Raw genomic sequence first — 24,073 nt, 5'->3', positions numbered from 1 at the left:
TATGTATTTATTTAACTATGCTAAATACACTCAGAAGTTAAATCACCTTTGGTTTCCTGCTATGCTTCCATCTACTTGTGTGTGTAAACAACTTAACTGGGAGGACATCTCATCATCACAAGCTACCAAATTACTCACAGTAGACATCTGTGACCCCCAGACCCTCAGTAGAAAGGCTATTTCTGGGACCTGCCTCACCATCTTTATGCAAAGTTTTCATTGTAGGTAGTCTTCTCGCCATAATTTTCAGACTGTAATACTACTGCCCATTTTTCTCCTTATTTCACACATTGCCCAATATTTTTTGCTATACCCCTTCTTTTACACTGTCCACCATTAGCCCATAACCATTCATTTCCATATGGCTCTATAGTGACCACAGCGCTTGAGCTATGTCATTATCACAATTTACCTGATGAAGGTTATGTTATCCTCATAACAATACGACTATTGCTATTTTAAGTAGCCTATAAATGATGGTTAGTTCCTTCATAGTGTTGCATTAATATGGGCCATGGGGCTGTTCTTTTGCTGCAATGTGTTTATTAGTTATGGTAGAATAATGATCTGTGACTTTGTATTGTGCTGCTTAAATTTGACAAATTAGGAAACCTTAAAACATCAGTAGAACAGACAGCTTTGAACGGCTTGGACATAAGTGACAAATGCAATTGTCATGCTTTCTGAGAGTTTCTGATAAACAATGTATTATGACAGTAACGCTGGGGGAAGCATTTGCTAAGCAATTATGATTATGTAATAAGATTTTACAATTTAGTTAAAGGTCCATTGTAGAAAAAGTACAAGTGCAAGGAAACAAAGTAAAATTTTAATCAAATATATGTGGAAACATTACTTCTTCTCTAACTTCTCATCCTATTGGGCTGCTACATGCTCTCTATTTAATGGATAGGCATGTGATACTGTAGTCAGATACTGTATAGACCTGGAATTAGAAATGAGGGATGGATTAAGCCCGAAGGAAATTTAAAGCTGAGGTTTGTTTATATAACTATTTGGCCCCACCAAGGTGTGATTATGCCTATGTGAGTGTCATGGGGGGGGTGGGAGGGGAAGGGGGGGAAGGGTGACAGGATCTAGAGAACAAACTATAAAAGCACAAAGAGGAGTCACCAATTCTCTTTGATCCAGGACAGCATCCCTCCCGCCCATTCCTGGCTGCTGGATCCAGTGTTCTTTGGCTGGTTGCGGTGTTAGCTTTCCTGTTGATGTGCCCTAAGGTAGGGGTGGTGCTCCCTGTGCCTTTGCCTGGGTTCTGGTGCTGGCCTGAGGATAAGTGACCAGTGTGTTGCATGATTTCTGGTATTTGGTACAGGTGCTGGTACAGCCCCGGAGGTATGATGGGCCACTTGGCGTGAGTGCTTGTGGTATGGTACGGATGCTGGTTCGGTCCCCTTGGTAAGTGGAGCCACTTGGTGCATGGGCTCAATGCCAGGACTGGGTCCTGAGGCTGGTGCAGCCTTTAGCATGACAGATGAACACTGTACAAGCGATAAGTAAAGCTTGATAAAGTGCACATTGATGGTAGTGAGGTGTTTTGAACCCGTTCCCTTCGAAGTGTCGGCTTAGGTTGGGTACAAGTACAGCTCCTGGGGGCTTGTTTGCCGTGCATTACAATTAGCCCAGAAGGGCTTGGGTTCGGAAATGCCTGGGGATTATTGTCCCAGTTTAAGGATACACTACAAGGCTGCACTTAGGTAAAATGGTGGATAAATACTTATGTCATAAGGGTGGGTAACACGTGATTGGACATTCAGATAAATATTGATCAGTTGCCAAGGCTGATTACAGTTCACCCACCACCATATCAGAGAATGGTTATCTCAATAAATATGTTAGTTTCCAAAAAGTTGGTGTGGTGTCTTTTATTACATAGCATAAGTTTTAAGTTTAAGATTAAAGGTTTATGCTTATGTTATCAACCGCTAAGCAATTTAATATTGTAAGATATTAAAATATCTGAAATGAGTGCAAGACATAGACCTGAAATGAGTGTAAGATTTATTTTTTTAAAAAACCAAAAACAAAACATGCACATACCTTAAAACATTCAGCCTTGATAATTGTAGCCACACATAACTTGCCTAAACCCTCTCTCCACCTAAACCCCACCCCATACACCACCTAACCAGGCCACACCTCACCCAGCTAAACTTCACCCCATGTACAAGGATATAACATCAAAGCATACCACCCCCTGACCCACCTAACCCCATACACAAAGCTGCATACACAAACCAAACCTACTGACGTAAAACTCCATCCCATATACACCGATGCATCCACAAACAAGATCAACCCACCTAAAGCCCATCTTATATACAAATACATGTAGACTGAGTCCCCACAGGAAGAATTAACGTAGACCAGTTCTCTAGGCACCGACAACTGTCTGGGATCGTTCACACTGTACAAAAGAAAAAGACAGGTTTAAATAGTTTGCCCTTCTCCCACAGCCCTAACTTGATGGACAGACTCATCTTGCCTTTTTAAAAGGAGTTCTCTGCAGGTGCTCTGTTTGATTTCAGACACACCCTGTCAGCTGGATGCTTGCTGTGGAAAGAAATTCTTTTAAACCACTTCAAAATATATAAGTTAAATCAGACTCTTTACTATTATTTTGTCACACATATGTCATCCACCTGTATCTCTTTAATTTAGGTGCACTACTGTACAAATATGTAACTCTGTTTGCAGTCTTTCTCTGCAAACTAAATACCTAACTCCTCTTTTAGAAGCCTGTGGAAAACCACTCCCTTTATCAGAGCATATTTAACAGTTCTTTACCTCATTTGTAGCCTGTACCTTATTAATTTATATTTGACACTGTCAAATGTTTAATATTACACACCAGATTTAAAAATGTGCAAATTAAATATTAACAGCTTTACTTTTCTTTTTTTTGTTTTCTTAAAAATGTTAAGTAAACATTTAGATATAAGAAATTTTGTGCAGAACAATATGGTTTATAATAAAGTAATTTAAATGGGCGATGTCAAAATATTGAAATGTCACCCACATACCTTACTTGAACAGTGCACCAATTTCCAATTTACCATAGGAAATGGAAGAATGTTTGCTTAATCCAAACAATAACTTTTGAATGAAATATCTTTTTAGACATATGATTGCCTTTCTTGTTTTTTAATATATATTACTTTCCTAGAGAATTTTTTATTGGAAATTACTTTTAAAGTCTCTTCACCACCAAAACATATTGAGTACCCTTAATCTACAGTGCCGGACGAAAGCCCCCATAAGCCCCCATTGTTTCAACATTGCAAAATCTTTGCCAACAGGGGTGATAAAACTGATTTGGTAAATTTCAATATTTGATAAATGTCATGAATTTGTGGCCAAAATCTGGTTAATTTCAAATAATCTCAGGTAAAGTTATAACCAGTTAGAACCAATTAAAACATAGGGAAAAAAGCCCATAATATTTAATGGTTCAATTTGGATGCAAGAAAAGCACAACATTCTCCGTTTCTGAGTATCATTTGACATTTCAGTGCAGACATCTGACTGATAGTTTGATACTATAGACTTTGACAACCAATCTGCAAACAACCTTTCATTAAAGACAGTCTGATGGGTGTGGGGAGCTGGCTTGTGATAGTTACTGGAAGTACTAGTCAGCTGTTACTGTGTCATTGTCATCCTTTTTCTCGTCTATCTCAAATCACAGATGGAGAAGGTTATGTTTAGATAAACATTGTGATTAAGGCCCTGTCACATGGCACGTTGACTGTGCAGTTCACCTGTAAAAGTGTTGTAACTTAATGGTTTTCCTAGTGAGCAGGTAGGGTAAGTATGACCTAAGTGGGTGCTTAATCACAACAGTTTGCTTAACAGAATGTACTCCAAATTTGCATAAAATATGTTCAACAGCCAACCTCTTCCAGAAAATTAGGTTCACTATGGCAAGCGTTTTACAAGACATACCTGAAGAGGTTTTAACTTACGTTACCACCTCTGTAGTAAGTCTGTAATATCATTGCCTGGAGCCTGAATAGAGTCCTGACCATTATACATAAGTAAGTCAAAGTTGAACTCCATATAGAAACAGGTTTTGTAAAAGTATATTTTAGTTACTTCAATTGAACAAAATCTTTATTTAAAAATAAAGACTTCAAAAGTAAAGTGACTCCCAGTGATATACTGGTCCCGATACAGTATTTCTCAAGTTACAGAGTAGATTAACATCACATTAGCCCAATGGTCAGACACACAAGTATTTTTCTTGCTGCAATAGTAATAGCAATGGAAACAAATCTTAAAATAACAAACTCTATTTGTACAAAAGCATCAACAAACCACAAAAATGATCTTCAACCCCCTCATAAAAAACTTAATCGATGTGCACGTGCAATCTGCTAACCCCCCTCTAAAATACATATTACCAGATCAAGGGAACTAGGAGCTCTATTTTATCCTGACTATTGAGAAATTATAAGTGGCTCCCAGTAACCTGACATTGAATGATAACAACAACAAAGCACCACTGGGGGTGTTACCCAATGTGATTATTCACCGATGCTGTTATAACATGTAAATGTGAAGGGACTGAGGTAGCCCTGAGAGACCCAGTCACGTACACTGAACCGTCCAAAATAAAAGAAGTTGAAAAGATACCAGTAGCGGCTGTAATGTGCGTATTGTCGCTACCCAATAACGATTGTCGAACCTCGATTTGTGTTTCCAACGCACAAAGATTTATTCACAATAAGTGGAAAAAATATGCTCAAGCGATGTAATAGTAAATACAGCCGTTACTTATCGCAGGCGCTCTGGATCCAGTGCAGTCATTCAATCCTGAAGTCTGGGGACAAGATGTCTGCACTCTGGATCACAAGCTGCTGCTTATATACACAATCAAATACAGTAATACAATGAAGATGGTATAGCTTGCATCTATTGGTCCGGGTCTCAGGAATGTCCAAGGGGTCGTCAATCATTGGCTGGTTCATCCTAAGGAATCCAAAGGAGGGGGTCATCTCTGCAGGGGGTATGCTCTGCTCTTCCCGCCAGAATTCCTTACTCTTAAGTAGTTCATAATTCCCTATCATTCATAACTTGCGTATGCACTCTGCGATTCCCTCGCAGAGCGCACCAAACAGTAGGATATGTAACAAGGTTCATTATGATACCACTCATGATGTTATTCCTTTAACCCGTTCTGTGTATTTCACTAATATGCATGTAACTCTGATATAACATATAAATACTACTATATTTCGACATAACTGACTATGTGTTGCAACTACCAATAATGTGTACTATTTTATAAGTATGCGTGTTTGTGCAAATGTATGGTAAAAGACCAATTACTGTTGCTGCCACGTGTAGTGGATGCGTACGCCCTTTCACGCCGTAGCGTGCCCTTGTACGACATAGCGTACCGTACGCATCTTTTCAGACAAAGACAACCAAGTTTGCTAGACTTTAATTGAAATGACTTTATCCAATTTGCTGACTTCGACAGTTCCACCCTTTGATAGTGTAATAAACTATCACCCAATCACCGTTTCAAGTTCAGGATTATACAATACTTCTTCACAGACCATGATCTCAGTATCTGGTACCACCCTTTCAGTCTCTTTCTCAGTGTTACTCTTATGAGACCGTTTTCCACACTTCAACACAGTAGGAACACATTTGACAACTAAACCAATTGCTAAGATGACACCCAGTATAAGGAGAAGGAGCTTACCTACACTCGCAATCATTTCCTGTACCCACTCCCCCAGACCGGAGAACCATTTTGCTGGGTTCAACCATGAGAACCAACCCGCCACCTTTTCCCCGACCTCATATAACGAAGAATTATGGCTCTTTCGAAATTCCCATTTCAGCTGCAAAATTTCATCCATCTTCCGGTCTATAACCTCTTTAGGGTCTTCCGTATTATTAGTAATGTACGTGCAACATTTGACACCGAACTGGGTGGCCAGTGTCACACAGTACCCACCAGTAATAGAGGTGAGATAATTTAGTACCAGTCTATGTTGCACCAACTCCTTCTTGTACGCTTGTAGCTCCCTTCCAGTATACCTGAAAGTGTCATCATACATCTCGGTGATATTATCTATTAATTTAGCTAGGTCTTGGATATACTTAAAGTTTAATGTCCCCCGAGCGGTCCTGGTGAGATCTAGAGCAACCATAACTTGGAAACCAGCAGTTTCACTAATCAATTTTGTAGCTATGGGTTCCTCACCAGGAATCATATTTCTCTTGCCACGGTGTTCATACTGTGTGTGTATGTATGGTGGTGATGTAGTCTTGTGAATATCTACCATTTCTTCATGAGTAATAGTCATGATTTCAGGAACCAGTTTAGCTAAGAAACACAGGCCCTTGGAACTCGGAGTCACCCAGGAATAAGCTTTCCTCCCACAAACAAAATACACATCATCAGGGAGAACATAAGGAACAGTATGCCCATGAATTATATCACACAGAGTTTTGATAAAACTACCCATGCCTAGTGTCTCCATCTGCTCTAGACATGTGTCGGCATTAATGATATTTTCACATTTATCTGTAGAGACTTTTCCAATAGATACTTTCTTATGTTTGGTTATACGCCCTAACTTGTGACTTCCATCAGCATTCCTGCCTAGTAGTGACCTTGTGAGTCTCTCTCTAAAATGAGTGTGGCGAGCCATTGTCTGATCTGATAGGTCAGCCTCCCAATTCTCCAGGCGCTTTGCATGAGATATGTTTAGGCACAGCAACGATCTGCCTATGGAGTATTGTCGAAGCGTCAGACTAGGGGACCTAGTGTTATTGTACCTCTCTTCTATGGGCCTCCCACCCCTTAATTGGAGTACTTCGGATATGTTTAGCGGGAATGGCACTAGTCCTATGTTATGCTGCCCTTGAGGCACGTGAGAGCACACCCAACACTCAGTTTGGTTTAGCACCTTACCCACCAGGGAGTGATAATCCTCCAAAGGATGCCCGCCTATATTCAGAGTACTGGGGGACTGGCATCGTTGGATGCATCTCTCGTCAACTAGGGAGTTGCAGAACTTGCAGATACAATACTCATCAGACAATAGCCCCTCACACTGCCTCCGAGTTCCTGAGCTAGCAGACCTTTTCATAACCCCTGGACCAAGTTTGATAATGGGCTGCTCAGGATATCCTATTAACTTTTCTTCGGCCTCTATTTCATCCGTATCACTCCCAGAACTCTCCTCCGTCCTCCATCCTCCTTCACAAAAATAGAATGTCCTAGAAAAAGTAAAAACAAGGAAAATCCTGGAACAAAAGAAAAACAAAAACCGCCACTCCATCGCTGGAAAGATAGTTCTGAGGCAACGTCTCTGGTTCAGGTGTCTTAACTGCAGGCTTTAGGTCTCCCGGAACAGGCTCACAAGTGACAGCTCTATGTCGTCGGTCTGAGTCTTGTCTTGCACTTTCTCCGGATTATGGACTCTCCTGCAGTGGGTGGAATGGACCCAAGTGTCTCTCTCTGCAACCTTCAGTGATGTAGTACTGGTCAGCAGCACTTGGTACGGGCCTTCCCAACGGTCTGTTAAACAACCTGAACGTAAGAAATTGCGGATCATAACATAGTCTCCAGGTTCAACATCATGACAGTTCGTTTCTGGCATACCAGGTGACAGCATTTTTAGTTTTTGTTGTTGTTGTTTCAGCTGTCTACTCATTCTTATAAGATATTGTACAGTCACTTCATTATTACACTTTAAGTCGTCTTGTGGACTCACGATCAAATGAGGTTGTCGTCCGAACAGTATCTCAAAGGGGGACAGATTAAGAGGAGGTCTAGGAGTGGTTCGAATGCTGTGGAGGACCAACGGCAAAGCCTCAGGCCATGCCAACCCAGTTTCAGCCATTATCTTACCTAGTTTGTTCTTGATAGTACCGTTTACTCTCTCCACCTTACCACTGGCTTGTGGTCGGTAAGGGGTGTGAAGTCTGCTACTGATTCCCATGAGTTTACACATATTTTGGAAGACATCACCAGTAAAATGGGTACCCCTATCACTTTCAATGATTCTAGGGATACCGAACCTACACACAAAGTCTTGTACAATTTTCTTTGCAGTGAACACAGCAGTATTAGTGGCTGCCGGATATGCTTCTACCCAACCGGAAAACACATCAATACACACTAACACATACTTTAGATTCCTGCACGGTGGTAGTTGCATATAGTCAATTTGTATTACCTGAAAAGGTCCGTCTGTAGGAGGGATGTGGGATGGCTCAGTTGGAATAGTTTTCCCAACATTTTTCCTCAAACAAGTAAGACATGACATTGCTTTCTTACCAGCTTGAGAGGAAAATCCGGGAGCACACCAGTATGCTCTCACCAGTTTGCACATACCTTCTTTACCCAGGTGAGTCAGGCCGTGTGCTGCTTCAGCCAGGCTTGGATAGTATGTTCGGGGAGCTACAGGCTTACCTTGTCCATCCCTCCAGAGTCCTGAGGACTCTTGACCACATCCCTTCGCCTTCCAGACCGCCTTCTCCTGCAGGGAACACAAATCTTGCATTTCAATTAATTTCTGCGTGTCTAATGTCTGAAAAACCATCATAGTCTCGGTCGATACAGTCATAGGTTGCCCTGCTGCCCATTTAGCAGCTTCGTCTGCCCTGTTGTTGCCCAATGACACTGGGTCTTCTTCAAAGGTATGGGCTTTGCACTTTATGACGGCTACTGTTCTGGGTAACTGTATCGCTGTCAGAAGTCCTTTTATGTGTTGTGAGTGTGCCACTGGTGTACCTGCTGCTGTCGTAAAGTTTCTAAGACGCCAAAGGGCCCCAAAATCATGCACTACCCCGAAGGCGTACCTAGAGTCAGTATATATGTTGGCTGATTTACCCTCTGCCAATTCACACGCTCTCCTTAGTGCTACTAGTTCCGCCACCTGGGCTGAGTGAGGTGGACCAAGGGGTTCAGCTTCTACCACATCCTGATCGTCTACAACAGCGTAACCAGTACATAGCTCTCCTGTCTCTGTCTGTCTATGGCAACTTTCGTCTGTATAAAACGTAAAATCTACATTTTCTAAGGGGGTGTCACGTATGTCGGGCCTTGCAGTAAAGGTCTGATTCAGGTGTTCCATACAGTCATGCGTGTCAGTATTCTTGCCTAACTCATCATCAACCAGGGTCTCCTCACCTCCCACCCTTTGTGTCTCTTGAGACACATACGGAAGGTATGTAGCTGGATTTAGGGTGCTACATCGTTTGATGGTGATGTTTGAGGGTGCCATCAGGGCTAGTTCCCACTTTGTGAATCTAGCTGAAGAAACATGTCTGGTTTGGGCTGAATTTAACAGAGCTGATACAGCATGGGGTGTATAGATGGTTGAATTATGTCCTAATACTACATCCTCGCTCTTACTTACTAGAAGGGCCGTTGCTGCTACACTTCTGAGACATGTTGGGAGTGACCTTGCCACATTGTCTAATTGTGCACTGTAGTATGCTACCGGTCTGCTAGCGTCACCATGTTTCTGTGTGAGGACACCTGCTGCACAGCCATCAGCTTCTGTACAAAATAGCTCAAAAGGCTTTTCATAATCAGGTATTCCCAATGCAGGTGCTTTTGTCAGACTATCTTTAAGATTAAAGAACGCTTGCTCCGACTCTTCTGTGTGTATGACACGTTCTGGTTTTGAGGAAGAGACTAGCTCCTGCAATGGTAATGCCAGAATAGAAAAACCTGGGATCCAGGACCTACAGTATCCACACATCCCCAAGAAAGTACGAATCTGCTTCTGGCTCTGCGGCAGGGTCATGTGTTGTATGGCCTCAATTCTGTCGGTTGTCAGGTGTCTTAGCCCCTTAGTGAGGCAGTGTCCTAAGTATTTGACCTTAGTCTGACATGGCTGTAATTTATCCTTTGCCACCTTGTGCCCTGTTTGTGAAAGATGAAGCAACAACAATTTAGTATCATGTAAACATGACATAAAAGAATCAGAGCACAACAACAAATCGTCCACATATTGAATTAGAACAGACCCATTGTGGGGTTGAAAGGATTGCAAACAGTCATGTAAGGCTTGGGAGAAAATACTGGGGCTGTCAATGAACCCCTGGGGTAGTCTGGTCCATGTGTATTGCACTCCCCTGTAGGAGAATGCAAAAAGGTATTGGCAGTCAGGGTGAAGAGGGACTGAAAAGAAAGCAGAACATAGATCAATGACAGTAAAATGACTGGCAGACGGTGGAATCTGCATGAGGATGACAGCTGGATTCGGCACTACGGGGAATTGGCTCTCAACAACTTTGTTAATTCCCCTTAAGTCCTGGACTAATCTATAGCCCCTCCCCCCACTCTTCTTCACAGGGAAAATGGGACTATTTGCTGTACTGGCTGTACGAATTAAAATCCCTTGTTGTAACAGCCTCTCAATAACAGGATATACCCCTAGTTCCACCTCCGGTTTTAATGGATACTGTGGGATTTTTGGAGCTATCCTACCACTTTTTAGATTGACCATGACAGGGGCTACGTTTGCCATCAGTCCAGTGTCCTGTCCATCTCTGGTCCATAGGGAACCTGGTATTTCCAGCAACATCCCCTTTACTTGAGATGGACTTTGTTCTATAACAGGAGAGTGTAACATTAACCTTGGAGGGGTGTCCAATATGTCCTGTACCTCATGTGCAACCTTCTCGGGTATATCTAGGAACACACCATCTGAAGTACAGTATATGACACATCCCATTTTACATAACAAGTCTCTCCCTAGCAAGTTAGTAGGAGCCGCTGCAGCCAAGAGAAACGAATGCTTAGTATGCAGAGGCCCGATAGTAACTTCGGCGGGTTTAGTTAGAGGATAATGTAACACTTTTCCCGTCACCCCCATAGCTGGAATAGTTTTGCTGGTCACCTGTAGATTGAAAGGAGAGGTTATCACAGATCGGGCCGCCCCTGTATCTACAAGAAAAGTTTGTTTCCTGCCAGCTATGTCAACTATCATTGTTGGTTCTTCACTCTGACTCTCAGTTAACCTCACTGGCTGTAGACTACAGGTATGACCTGACCCCTAGCGCTGACTAGTGATTTCCCGCGCAGCATTTGCTGCCGTAATATGTGCGGGTAGATGTGAGTCTTCTAGTCTATGTGAATCCTTTCTTGGAGGATATCTATGTGACCCACCCTTATGTGTATTGAGTCTTTCTTTATTACAATCTCTAACGTAATGTCCTTCCTCGTTACAGTTGAAACACCTGATCACTTTAGGTTTCCTGTTATATGGGTTGTATGCTGGTGGTCGTGTATGCACCCCTTCTAGAGCCTGTATACTTACCGTCATTAACCTATCACTTTTCTCTTCCCTTTTTCTAAAAAGGTTCTTGTCATGCTCCACAGCAGACTCCCTAAGGAAGTCTACCGTGACGCCTCTCCAATTAGGTAATGTGGTTTGTACTCTCGTCTTTAAATTTTCCCTAAGGCCATCCATCAGTACCCCTACAGCTACCTCTCTGTGATGTGGGTCCTCACTTATGTTGGATATCCCAGTAAATCGTGCAATCGCTGTTATAGCTCTAGCAAAGTAATCTGAGGCAGTTTCACTATCCTTTTGTTTAATGGTGAAAATCTTACTCCAATTTACTACTACTGGAAAACAGATGGCTAAGTGTTTGACAATTTGTTCTATATTCCGTTGGTTAATCTCATCAGTCAGGGTGTCATCTTCCTCCAACAAACAATCTCCAATAAATTTTTGTATGTTAGTATTGGGAGGAAGACACGCCCTCAACACTACCCGCCAATCCTTACTGGTTGGTTCATGAGCATTCCCTAAGTCTTTAACAAATTTCTGACATTTAGCTAACTCTTTTCTAGGATTTGGGAATTCAGTCATAATGGAACGTAATTCTGATCTAGTCCAGGGACAATGCATTGTAACATTTCTTAAAGGAACTACACCATCCTTATCCGGTTTCCCATTGGGAACTGATATTGTGCGGACCGGGAACACACCCTCTGGTACACTAACTTCAGGGGACGCTACAGGATTTACAGGCCCTAGATTTAGAACACTTTCACTCCTAGTGATCACGCTACTCTCACCTATCTCAGCCATTTTCTCATACTTGCGCTGAGCCTCTAGTACATTAACAGCATGGGCAATGGCCGAAATCACAGTGGGTTCATCTTCGTTTTCAGATACACTTGATTGAAACTGATTTAAAACAGGGTACAACTTAGTAATTTTTCTATTTTCAGTTTTAACAACGGCTGTACTTACCCCTCCCGCCACATAAGGTGGCGGGGGCGCGCTTGCGCTGAGTTCGCCACGCTTCTCAATGGTTACATCCGCCTTGCGCGCGCTTTTCGCCACGCCTATTTCCGGTTTGTATTCGCTGCTCTGCCACGTGTTACCTTCCATTTGCCACAATTTTAAACAATCATTATGTCTATTTCTCTTTTTCGTTGACTTGATCAACCATATTCTATCTTTTACAATATTCAGTACCTCTGCATTAAAACTCCCTATTGTTGGGAAAGGCCTATCACAAGCTTTGGTCATCCCGACCCACGTGTCACAATACACAGTTGCATATGCACCATACTTCTTACACATGAGAAACCTCGCTGAACCAATAGGGCCTTCCTTAGGCAGTACACTGACCATCTCTAGCGTATGCTTAGCACCCATGTTGAACAATATACCTTCTACCCGGAACACAGACACACCGCAATGCTCTGTTCCTTCCGGCCAAATGTGAAATACAGACACACCGCAATGCTCTGTTCTTTCCACCTAATAATTTCAACTCTGTTGCTATACTCACCGCTAGAGATCTATAATCCTCGGTGAACGTATTTCCTTTAGCCGCGTTCACTCGCTTTTCTCGCCCCTGGCGAGGATCCCTAATACAGAAATATCACTGTGGGCCCCAAGGGCTATCAGCTCCTCGATACCCTGGCTAAACCACAAAATCTGCTGAGTTTATTATCGCTGGGAGCGCAAAGTCGATACAATCAACCTGCCTTTCCAGTATAATTCCTCCTAGCTGCTTCACCAATTCGCACTAACGGTGCGACCGGATCGCACTGCCTACCAATACTAATTATTAGCAAACCTTGCGATCTATTGGTAGCGCTTTGCGAAAACCCAGTTTTCGCATTCGGTATACCTGCCCTGTATACCGTCCTTCAGTTGGGCAATCCGCCTCGTCAGACAGCAACTGAGCACCTCAACAATAAAACAGTGTATCTACGTTACAACATCACACACTATACACCTTTTCTGCGCAGAAAATCAAAAGTTCCCAACAATAGTAGTAATGTCTCAGAGGCTTTCACAAGTAATTATACTATGCATGTATAATAACTATCAAAACGATTGTTTAACCACGTGGCAAGTTTACCGGAAGTTCGCGTACACACAGCAGGAAGTACACATACGCTAAACAATGCAATACAGTTAAAACGCACAATGACAGAAAAAAGAAACAGTTTTCTCTTTTGTCCCTAGGTTCTAGTTAGCGTGCCCTAGATAATGCAAAACGGACATTCGGTTTCACAACACAGAGTAAAATTCAGGTTTTGAACACAATGCGTTCTTACCCGTTTATGACGCGTCTCCACCCTTTGTTGAGGAACCGAAATCCGTTGGTCTTGCGTATCATCGGCAACGAAACCTCCAAAGCTCACGAGCCCCCAAATTGTAATGTGCGTATTGTCGCTACCCAATAACGATTGTCGAACCTCGATTTGTGTTTCCAACGCACAAAGATTTATTCACAATAAGTGGAAAAAATATGCTCAAGCGATGTAATAGTAAATACAGCCGTTACTTATCGCAGGCGCTCTGGATCCAGTGCAGTCATTCAATCCTGAAGTCTGGGGACAAGATGTCTGCACTCTGGATCACAAGCTGCTGCTTATATACACAATCAAATACAGTAATACAATGAAGATGGTATAGCTTGCATCTATTGGTCCGGGTCTCAGGAATGTCCAAGGGGTCGTCAATCATTGGCTGGTTCATCCTAAGGAATCCAAAGGAGGGGGTCATCTCTGCAGGGGGTATGCTCTGCTCTTCCCGCCAGAATTCCTTACTCTTAAGTAGTTCATAATTCCCTATCATTCATAACTTGCGTATGCACTCTGCGATTCCCTCGCAGAGCGCACCAAACAGTAGGATATGTAACAAGGTTCATTATGATACCACTCATGATGTTATTCCTTTAACCCGTTCTGTGTATTTCACTAATATGCATGTAACTCTGATATAACATATAAATACTACTATATTTCGACATAACTGACTATGTGTTGCAACTACCAATAATGTGTACTATTTTATAAGTATGCGTGTTTGTGCAAATGTATGGTAAAAGACCAATTACTGTTGCTGCCACGTGTAGTGGATGCGTACGCCCTTTCACGCCGTAGCGTGCCCTTGTACGACATAGCGTACCGTACGCATCTTTTCAGACAAAGACAACCAAGTTTGCTAGACTTTAATTGAAATGACTTTATCCAATTTGCTGACTTCGACACGGCGTATCTAAAGGTAGAAATCCCAACCTTAAACTTGCGGTAATATGCTAGGGGACAGCAGTATTTTATATGGTCCTAAAGACCTGAAGCCTGCTAGAATATCTGTGGCCCTGCTGAAGCCCAACATCTGCAGCCTACAATATCAATCTATCAGGCTCCTACACTATCAACTGGGGCCTGTTATCCATCAAACACTAGAGGCTGCAGCATCTAAACCAGATTGAGCTGCATAAATGACACACCAAACCTGCCAATAAAAAACTTGTTGTACTGAGATTTTTTAAAGAAAACCGCTATGTCAAAAACCCAAGTGGCTAATATCTATATTCAACAAATACTTAACCAACATTTAAAAAGTAGACTCTAGATACAAATTGTGAAGAAATACTTATTAGGAATATATATTTACTAGCAGAATAAACTGCTACAGGACATATCCTACAGCGGAGGCTGTATCAGTTTTCTATATTTTTTTATATATAAAACTTGCATCGCCTAGCAACACATTAACCACTATAACAATCCTAGCTCCATCCACTGTTTTGGTGACCATGTGATCAAGCCCATCCATCCAGGGCCCCAGTGTAGCATTTTTGAGATCTACATTTAGCCATTGTTACCCAACACAACTTTAGCCCAAAAGAGGAGAAAGGCTATTAACCCAAAACAACAACATAGTCAAGTTAAGTGGACAAGGATACAAACAACATTCAAGTCAGTAAAATTGCACATGGGCCTGTGTCATATATAGAAGTGATCTGTTAGAAGGAAATATGACTTGCATTCTGCTGGATACTCAGATCTGCTAGGCACTTCAGCTGTGTCTTTGTCTGTGAGCTGATTGGAAGACTCAGAGCCGTAACGAGGCCGGTGCGGGCGGTGCCGCCGCCCCGGGCGCAGTCCCAAGGGGGCGCAATGGCCGCCCGCACCTGCCTCTGTGTGAGGAGTGAAAAAAAAAAAAAATTAAATAGACCTCAGATTCAGACTGCCGGCCGCCCGGCGCATCCAAAATGGCAGCCGGCACCCGGCTCCACCCCCTTCTGAACTCTGCCCTCTGCCTCAGCGTCTGATGTCATGACGTTGCTAGGCAGCAGAGGAGCAGAGAACCAGAGAGGAGCCAGGCAGCGACGGCTGGACAGGAAGAAAGAGGAAAAAGGTAAGTTTCAAAGCAGGGGAAAGGGGATGTGTGTTGCTATTATGGAGGGAGGGGAGGGGAGGGGATGTGAGCTGCTATTATGGAGGGAGGGGGGGGAGGGGGGGATGTGAGCTGCTATTATGGAGGGAGGGGAGGGGGGGATGTGAGCTGCTATTATGGAGGGAGGTGGGCATGTGAGTTGCTATTATGGAGGGAGGGGGGCATGTAAGCTGCTATTATGGAGGGAGGGGAGGGGAGAGGGGCATGTAAGCTGCTATTATGGAGGGAGGGGGGGTGTGCTGCTATTATGGAGGGGAGGAATGTGTGCTGCATCTTGCTATTATGGAGGGGGGATGCTGCTATGCTTTATGAGGGAAGGGGGGGGTATGCTGCCATAATGTGTGAGGGAAGGGGGGGATGTATTAATGTGTGATATGAGGGTAGGGAGGTTAGGTGTCTTAGTACATGGGTGGGAGGTAGGCTATTAATTTAATGGTGACGTTTAGGTGGGGGCTAATTATTTAATGGGTACTATTTTATTTGTGGGGTGCTGGTGGGTCAATTAAATTTATTGTTGGGGCTTTTCAATTTAATGGTAGGGTCTATTAATTTCAGGTGAGGTATTTATCTGTTTTGCAGTCACAAGAATGCTCTCTGTATTGTATGGTGGTCATAGGAATGCTCTCTGTATAGTATGGCAGTCATAGGAATGCTCTCTGTATAGTATGGCGGTCATAGGAATGCTCTCTGTATAGTATGGCGGTCATAGGAATGCTCTCTGTATAGTATGGCGGTCATAGGAATGCTCTCTGTATTGTATGGCGGTCATAGGAATGCTCTCTGTATAGTATAGCGGTCATAGGAATGCTCTCTGTATTGTATAGCGGTCATAGGAATGCTCTCTGTATTGTATGGCGGTCATAGGAATGCTCTCTGTATAGTATGGCGGTCATAGGAATGCTCTCTGTATTGTATGGCGGTCATAGGAATGCTCTCTGTATAGTATAGCGGTCATAGGAATGCTCTCTGTATTGTATAGCGGTCATAGGAATGCTCTCTGTATTGTATGGCGGTCATAGGAATGCTCTCTGTATAGTATAGCGGTCATAGGAATGCTCTCTGTATAGTATGGCGGTCATAGGAATGCTCTCTGTATAGTATAGCGGTCATAGGAATGCTCTCTGTATAGTATGGCGGTCATAGGAATGCTCTCTGTATAGCATGGCGATCACAGGAATGCTCTCTGTATTGTATGGTGGTCACAGGAATGCTCTCTGTAAGGTATGGCGGACACTAGGAGGCTCTTTATATTGTATGTGTGTATGTCTGTGTGTATATATATATATATATATATATATATATATATATATATATATATATATATATATATTCATTTCGTGCGATGGTGATAAGGGGGCACGATGGGATAAAGATGGCTCCATGGCACGGTGTGATAAAGAAGAAACTGTGATGGAGGGCACAGTGGGATGAAGGGGCAGTGTGATACAGATGGTAATGTTACATTTGTTTTAATTTGTTTCAGTGAGTTTTATTTCAATAACCAATTCATTTGTTATACAGCTAGCATGTGATAGCTGCATTTAAAGTACTTTGATCTATGGAGGCTTATTACATAAAGATCCTTACAAAGCCAGACCGAGAAGAATGGGGAGGGAGGTGGTTTCAGTGTGTTCTAGAACTTGTAAAGAGCTAGCTACGCCCCCCACAGTAGGTTGACCACGCCCACTCGACAATTGACACTCCCACTTAGATGGGGGGCGCCGCTTCCCTATCTCGCCCAGGGCACTAAAATGGCTAGTTACGGCACTGGGAAGACTCCACTATTTAAAACCTCAGCTGTCGTTCATTCAATGCCAGTGATAACATTGGAGATGCTAGCTTCCTGGTTATTTTCTTGTACCTGTGTTCTATTTGTTCCTGGCTCTGAATTCCTGATACCTGATTTCCATCTTACATGTGTTCTGGTTTCTGGCTCTGCTTATATTTGGCTCCTGTTTTCTGGTCTGCATCTATGTTATTGATATATTTAGCTCTACTCAGAATCCCTATGCAAGGACTGCGGTAACTATTGTAACAAAGGGACTGGTTTTCCACAGGCCTCTAACAAAAGAATGAGCTATTCAGCTGACAGTCTGCAGGTAAAGGCTGCAGACAGGGTTACACACTTGTATATCAATGCACCTAAGTTAAAGTACACAGCTGTAAGATGTGTGACAAAGTAAAAGTATAAAGTGTGATATAACTTACATGCTTTGAAAATGGTTTGAAAGTGTCTTTTCCCACAGCTAACAGCAAAGCTGACAGTTTGTCTGCAGTGAGACAGATCAAACAGCACCTGAAGAGACCTCCTTCTCTAAGGACCAGGTGGGAGTGCCACCTGTCAATCAAGCTAAGGCTCTGGAAGGAGTCTCCAGTATAAAAACCTGTATTGTGCTACTATGTGGGGCGATCTATTCTAGACAGTGGCCGGTGACCAGACAGGAAAATTATGTCTAGTCAGTGTATTAAGATGCCTGGTGTCATCCTGACAGAAGTATATACCCTTCAATTGTGATTAAAAGTACAGCTTAAGCAGCAAGAAGTTGTTTGTGTATGTATCACCGAGTGGTGCCCATGTCACTATCTGTTGCTTTCTTCTGTGGCTTCGATGTGATTACTAGACTGTGTAAATCTGGACCAGCATTTCTTCAGAGACCTTGTTTATTATGTTGCATTGCCTCAGACTAAAAACCTGCACCAGCAAATATTCAGGGACATTGTTCATTTCTTGCATTGCCTCAGACTGTAAAAATCTGCACCAATATTTCTTCAAAGATATTTTGTTATATCTGTGTTGCAAAACAAAAGACTACATTATACTATTTCATGATTCCTGCACTACATTGTGGCTAATTACCAATCTCTGCATTACCTTAGATCTTGTGTTTTTCTGACTGCTTTTGATTTTGCAATAAACTCCATAACATTTTTAACTACAACATAACCTCATTATTCCTGCTATTTCCTAACATTATCACTGGCCCAAAAAGTCCAGATATGTGTTGTAAGTAATGGAGAATCATCCTGCTGTAATCAGCCCCAGCCCAAGTCCTAGCAAATCAAATTGTGGAATTGCAACAAGCAGTATAAACTTTAACTGCCAGGTAGTTAGCTCAGGATGAACATATTAAGAGCACTGCTTCTATACATACTTCACTGTTTGAACCTAAAATGCACCTTCCAGGTTTCATGGTAACAGAAATTTCTTTAGCAACTTTATAAACAGTTTTAAATTGTATTTCCCTTTGCTATCAGTGTCCTCTGGTACTGAATCATAATATGTGAGCCTTATTATCTCACTCCTTTCACGATCCTGGGCTTTTTCATAAAGCCTCCTGATCCTGCATTACAGAGAGTGGAGGTGTTCTTCTATGCATTATCCCTTTGTATGGTGACCCAGACAGGCGATCATCTGCAAAATCTTCTTTATGTGCTTTGAGACAAACTAATCGTCCAGCTTAAGTATATTGCTCAGAATTTCGTAGGTGGGTAGCAGACACCTTTTGGAATGATCCTGTCCTTTGCAGTCCATTTTGTGTTTAATTATCTTATGTAACAAAGGACACTCTTCTACAATACACTCCATCTGAGAGCTTGTATGCACTCATGAATCTGTCCATTAAACTTGACCACAGACACAAAGAGAGATGTCAAAAGTGGATGCAACAGGTACCTTTCTATTCATTCCACAGTAAATGATAATTTTGAACACATGCAATTAAGGTTATGTCATTTCACTCAAGAAAAAGCACGGCCACGTGACACTACAAATGTGCTTGTACTGTGGTCTTAATGGACATTTCTTGGCCAAATAAAGATAAGATATCAGGAAACTACAAGACCTAGGAAACAAGGGAGTTGTTGTTTTTGGTTTCAAACCTGAAACTCTGCACAACTCCCTAATAATTCCGATCGAATCGTAATCTGTTACCTCTATAATCCATTCTACCGCCTTCTGTTACGACTTTGCCTATGTTTTGTTGTGGCTGCAGTACCTTTAATCCTCCAGAGGTGCTGCTGTTCTGCTCCTGAGTCTGCACCATGCCTGAAGGGGTTAACCTCCTTGCCTAATTAGAACTGCACCTGGCTCACAGCTTCTAATAGCTGCATCAACTTGTGCTCAGTGCAGTTCATCCGTGTATACCTGGCTGCTGCTTGTGTCTCACTGTTCCAGCTTGGTTCTGCTGCTACTTGATCTCCCGTTGTGACCTTGGCCTGTTTACCGTTGATGCTTGTTTGCTCGTGACCCTGAACTCTGCCTGAATACTGGATACTCCTTGAACTCTCATTGCCCAAGACCTCGGCCTGATTACCGGACTATGCTAGCTTGCTTGTGACCCTGTACTCTGCCTGGACTCTGGTTTTGCTTGTACTTGTGTTGGCAGACCTCTGCCTGGTCATTGGACTCTACTCCTCTGTTTGCTTCCCTGGACAGACTCTTGCATCCTGGCTTTGGGTAGCTCACCATTCTTATCCCTGCATTTAAACTGTATTTGCATTCACTGGAACCTGTTATTTCTGTGAACTTTCCTGCCACGCCTGTTCATATTTATGTTGGGAGTTATACCTGTTTATGCTGTTACATGAAAATCTGCATATTCCTTGAACTGAATCTTTGTTCATATATTTTGCCGGAATAAAGACATTTGTATTATACTTCCGTGGCCGCTTCCTGAGTTTACTAGTAATCATAACACCTTCATCAATTGTGGCTCTGCAGGTAATTTCTTGGCCTTTAACATGGCTTTAACCCTACAATTACCATTTGTTCATTTACAGAAGAATATTTATTTGAAGGGGGTCAATGAGTCACTCTTCCTGTAAGTCCCATCAAGCTTTCTACTCCACCAGTGACTATGAATACTGGGGTGTTTCATTCCAAACAGAATAATATTCTACTCATCAACTCATCATACTCTGCCTCCTCACAGATCGTATGATTGTCCCATTGACTTAGTTCCAGGGCTATGTTACCCAAAGCTAGACTGTATTCTTTATATGTTACCAAGGCCAAATGTATGGATGGTTAAAGAAAATCTTGAAAAAGGTTTTATTAGCTCTTCAAAACCACAAGTTGAAGTTAGGTTTTTCTTTGTTTCCAAGAAAGATGGAGGGTAACGCCCCTGTATCAACTTCTGTGAGCTAAATTAAGTGGCTTTAAAAACATCAATATCCACTTCCATTAATTTCAGACATTTTTGACCAGCTCAGGGGAGCTACAATTTTTTACAATTAATGTTCGAGAGGCCTATAATTTGATCAGAATAAAATCTGGTGATGAATGGAAACGACCTTTAACACCAATTCAGAACATTATAGATATCTGGTGAAGCCATTTGGACTTTGCAACACTCCTGGCATGCTACAAGACCTAATCAATGATTCTCTCTAGGATTTTTTGTTGTGGTTTATTTCAATGATGTCCTGATTTGTTCCTCTAGTCTTACACAACATCGATCTCAGGTTTGCCAAGTACTTGAATGCCTACAGCTTTAGAAGTTGTTTGCTAAAATGTAGAAATGCGAATTTGAAGTGCCTCAGGTCTCCTTTTTGGGCCACATCATATCTGCTTAAGGTTTCTCCATGGATCCCATCAAGGTCCAAGCTGTATTTGATTGTGCAGTACCTGTTAAACTCATGGTCATCCAAAGATTCCTGGCGCTAACTAACTACTATAGAAGATTCATTGGATGGGCTATGGACCTGAAGAAAGATTATGGGTCCCTTCTCAAGATCTCCATGTGGAGAGGTAAAGCCTGTTAAGGGTCCTCAAGGGGGAAGGGGTACTGTGAAGGTAAAATTTGTCTTGCATCCTGATGGATACTCACAATCACACATTACGCACATTCACACAATATGTTCATTTTGTGTGCTTTAATGAATCATGCCCACAGTGTTTTACTGAAATCATTGTTTACTGGTAGGTGGGCCACGTATTTTTTTTTTTATACCCTCTCACCTAATGAGTAAGAGTAAAACATTAGCCCAGAAGAACTGCTGGGACTATTTTGAGAGAAATGACGGGGACTCTGTTTGCTTTATTTTTAATCCCATCCTGCTGATCTAGTATGCTGGGTGTTTTTGCAGAAGAACCATTTATTTGGTCAGATTCCAGTGTTTTGTGGATACAGGTTCTCATTGTTGCTTTCTTTTCGGGGAGACCACACAATGAAGATCAGTTGTAAACACTGAATGGGTTAATTAAGTTGAAAAGGAGAAAACTGCAGGAGTTTTATTGATGCTGTATTTTTGGTGTTGACATTTCACAACACAGAAAAAAATAAGGACAGAACGCAGAAATGTCATTGTGCTGAAGAATAGATGCAGCTGGTCTACTCAGCTGCTTCTGCCAAAGCATTGTTGGAGGAATCACACAGTAGCTTAAATGCAACTTATACTCGTTTTAAGGAAAAAAATATTAGATCACTTCATGTGTATAAAATAAGAAGATTACAAATCCAGTTATTCTTTTCAAACGGAATAAGCAGTTATCCCCACATTAAATATTTTGTTTCAGCTGAGGCTTGCTTACATCTGATATATGTGCTTGTCTTAGGGGACTAAGAATAAATTTACTCTGTGATTACCACAAAACTATCAATGGTCATATCATGTTGTAACACACTGTGATGATGATTCAATATATTGACGCGGGAATTAGCACTGCTGAATAAAATTACCTCACATGAGATAATAAGACAAGGAAAAGAATTAAATCAAACCCTGGCCCAATGACAAAGAACAAACATCGGTTAACTTTGGATATCATTTTGCTTTGGAAACTAAAATAAGTAAATAAAACTGGGAAAAATAAAGCCAATAAAACAAACTTTAAAAATTAAATGGCCAATGTTGGACTTTTTGCCGAGCAGACTATTCCCACAAACCCCGGTGTTATAGAACTCCACTGTTTGACCACAAATGCTGACTTAATGGAAGCATTTTATATGGGGCCATATTGCCTTCTTAAATCATTAATCCCACATAGCCATTTTTTCTTTTAGTAGCAAGTTATGTACGTTTTAAGTATGCATCTGTCATTTTTCTTATTTGTCCTCCTGCAATTCATTATCTCCTTTTCAAAATTTCTCTCTAGGGTAGACAAGAACGGATGCCAGTCGCAGTTGCAGACTCAGACTCTCAATATGCCATGTGATGGCAGAGGGGGGAAAGGAGAGGGGGATTTTACAGCACAGACTGAGCTCAGTGTAGTGTTCCAAATTCTCCCTGCTTACTTCCTCATGTGTCATGTGACTCTAGTTGTCATGATAGTCACATGACACTGGGCAAACTATGCAGAACTATAACTATTACTAGCAGCATAAAGAAACAAACCAAGTAAAATAGTAATTGACTATCTTCTTATAGCCCTCCAAAGCGGTCTATGTTAAAAAAAATAAACACATCGTTTTTACATGGATTGTTGCTTTAAGCTTTCTTATTATAGAATTTTATGTTTTTTCCAAGCAGAAAAATTGAAATGCCCAGATGCTTCTGTAGTAACAACTAGAAGTGAGTAGGAAACACAGTTTGCCATTCACACTGGAAGACCTATTGATAGTTTGGATACTTAAATACTACATGCAATATTGAGATATTAATGTGTAATATGTACCTCATATTGCCAACAGAGACATTACCCCAGTAATCCACAGACCCGTGGAAAAACAAATTAATTGCAAACTTTACCAAGTAAATTTGGAGCTATTTGCCACAGCTGAAAAATGTATTTTGAGCTAAATATTCTAACACATCTTGAATATTAAGGCGTTCATAACTGCAATTGAATTATATTTTATAAGATCTTACAGTTATCTCTATGTATGTGGCACATGAATGATCTTAAATGATGCAAGCTAATTGGAGATCTTTCAGTAAAATGTTTGTCACAGTTTGTCATAGTTAGAAAATTGTAATTGCCAAGTACTGGAAAAAATTGTATTGCTATGTGTGTGGGTAGATTGAACATCATAATTAAGTACTCTCCTTTTTAAGTATGCTCAATATATCAAGTTTACCATATTTAGATTGCTTTGTGTGTGCACAAATCTTTTAATGAAAAAAAAAAAATCAAAATTTTGCTGCATATTTGGATACCTTTAGTGTAAATGTAGCTCTGCAGGTAAACCGGTGGCTCACAACTTGGCTACTTTATTTTCAAAATAACTACCTTTCTTGTTCTGTCTTCAGGTATGCCTGAAACTAGTAGCTTCTTATGATCTCTTATCTTATTGTAAGAATGTAAACTTACGTCCACCAAAATCTTAATTTAGGGCAGAGTTTACTAATGTATAATAAAACACAAAGTTATGTTTCCTTCAGGTGTGAGATCCATTTGGGCAACCGAA

Source organism: Mixophyes fleayi, chromosome 7 (genome assembly GCF_038048845.1).
Source record: "Mixophyes fleayi isolate aMixFle1 chromosome 7, aMixFle1.hap1, whole genome shotgun sequence".
Lineage (NCBI taxonomy): Eukaryota > Metazoa > Chordata > Amphibia > Anura > Limnodynastidae > Mixophyes > Mixophyes fleayi.
This window is presented reverse-complemented; position numbering follows the sequence as displayed.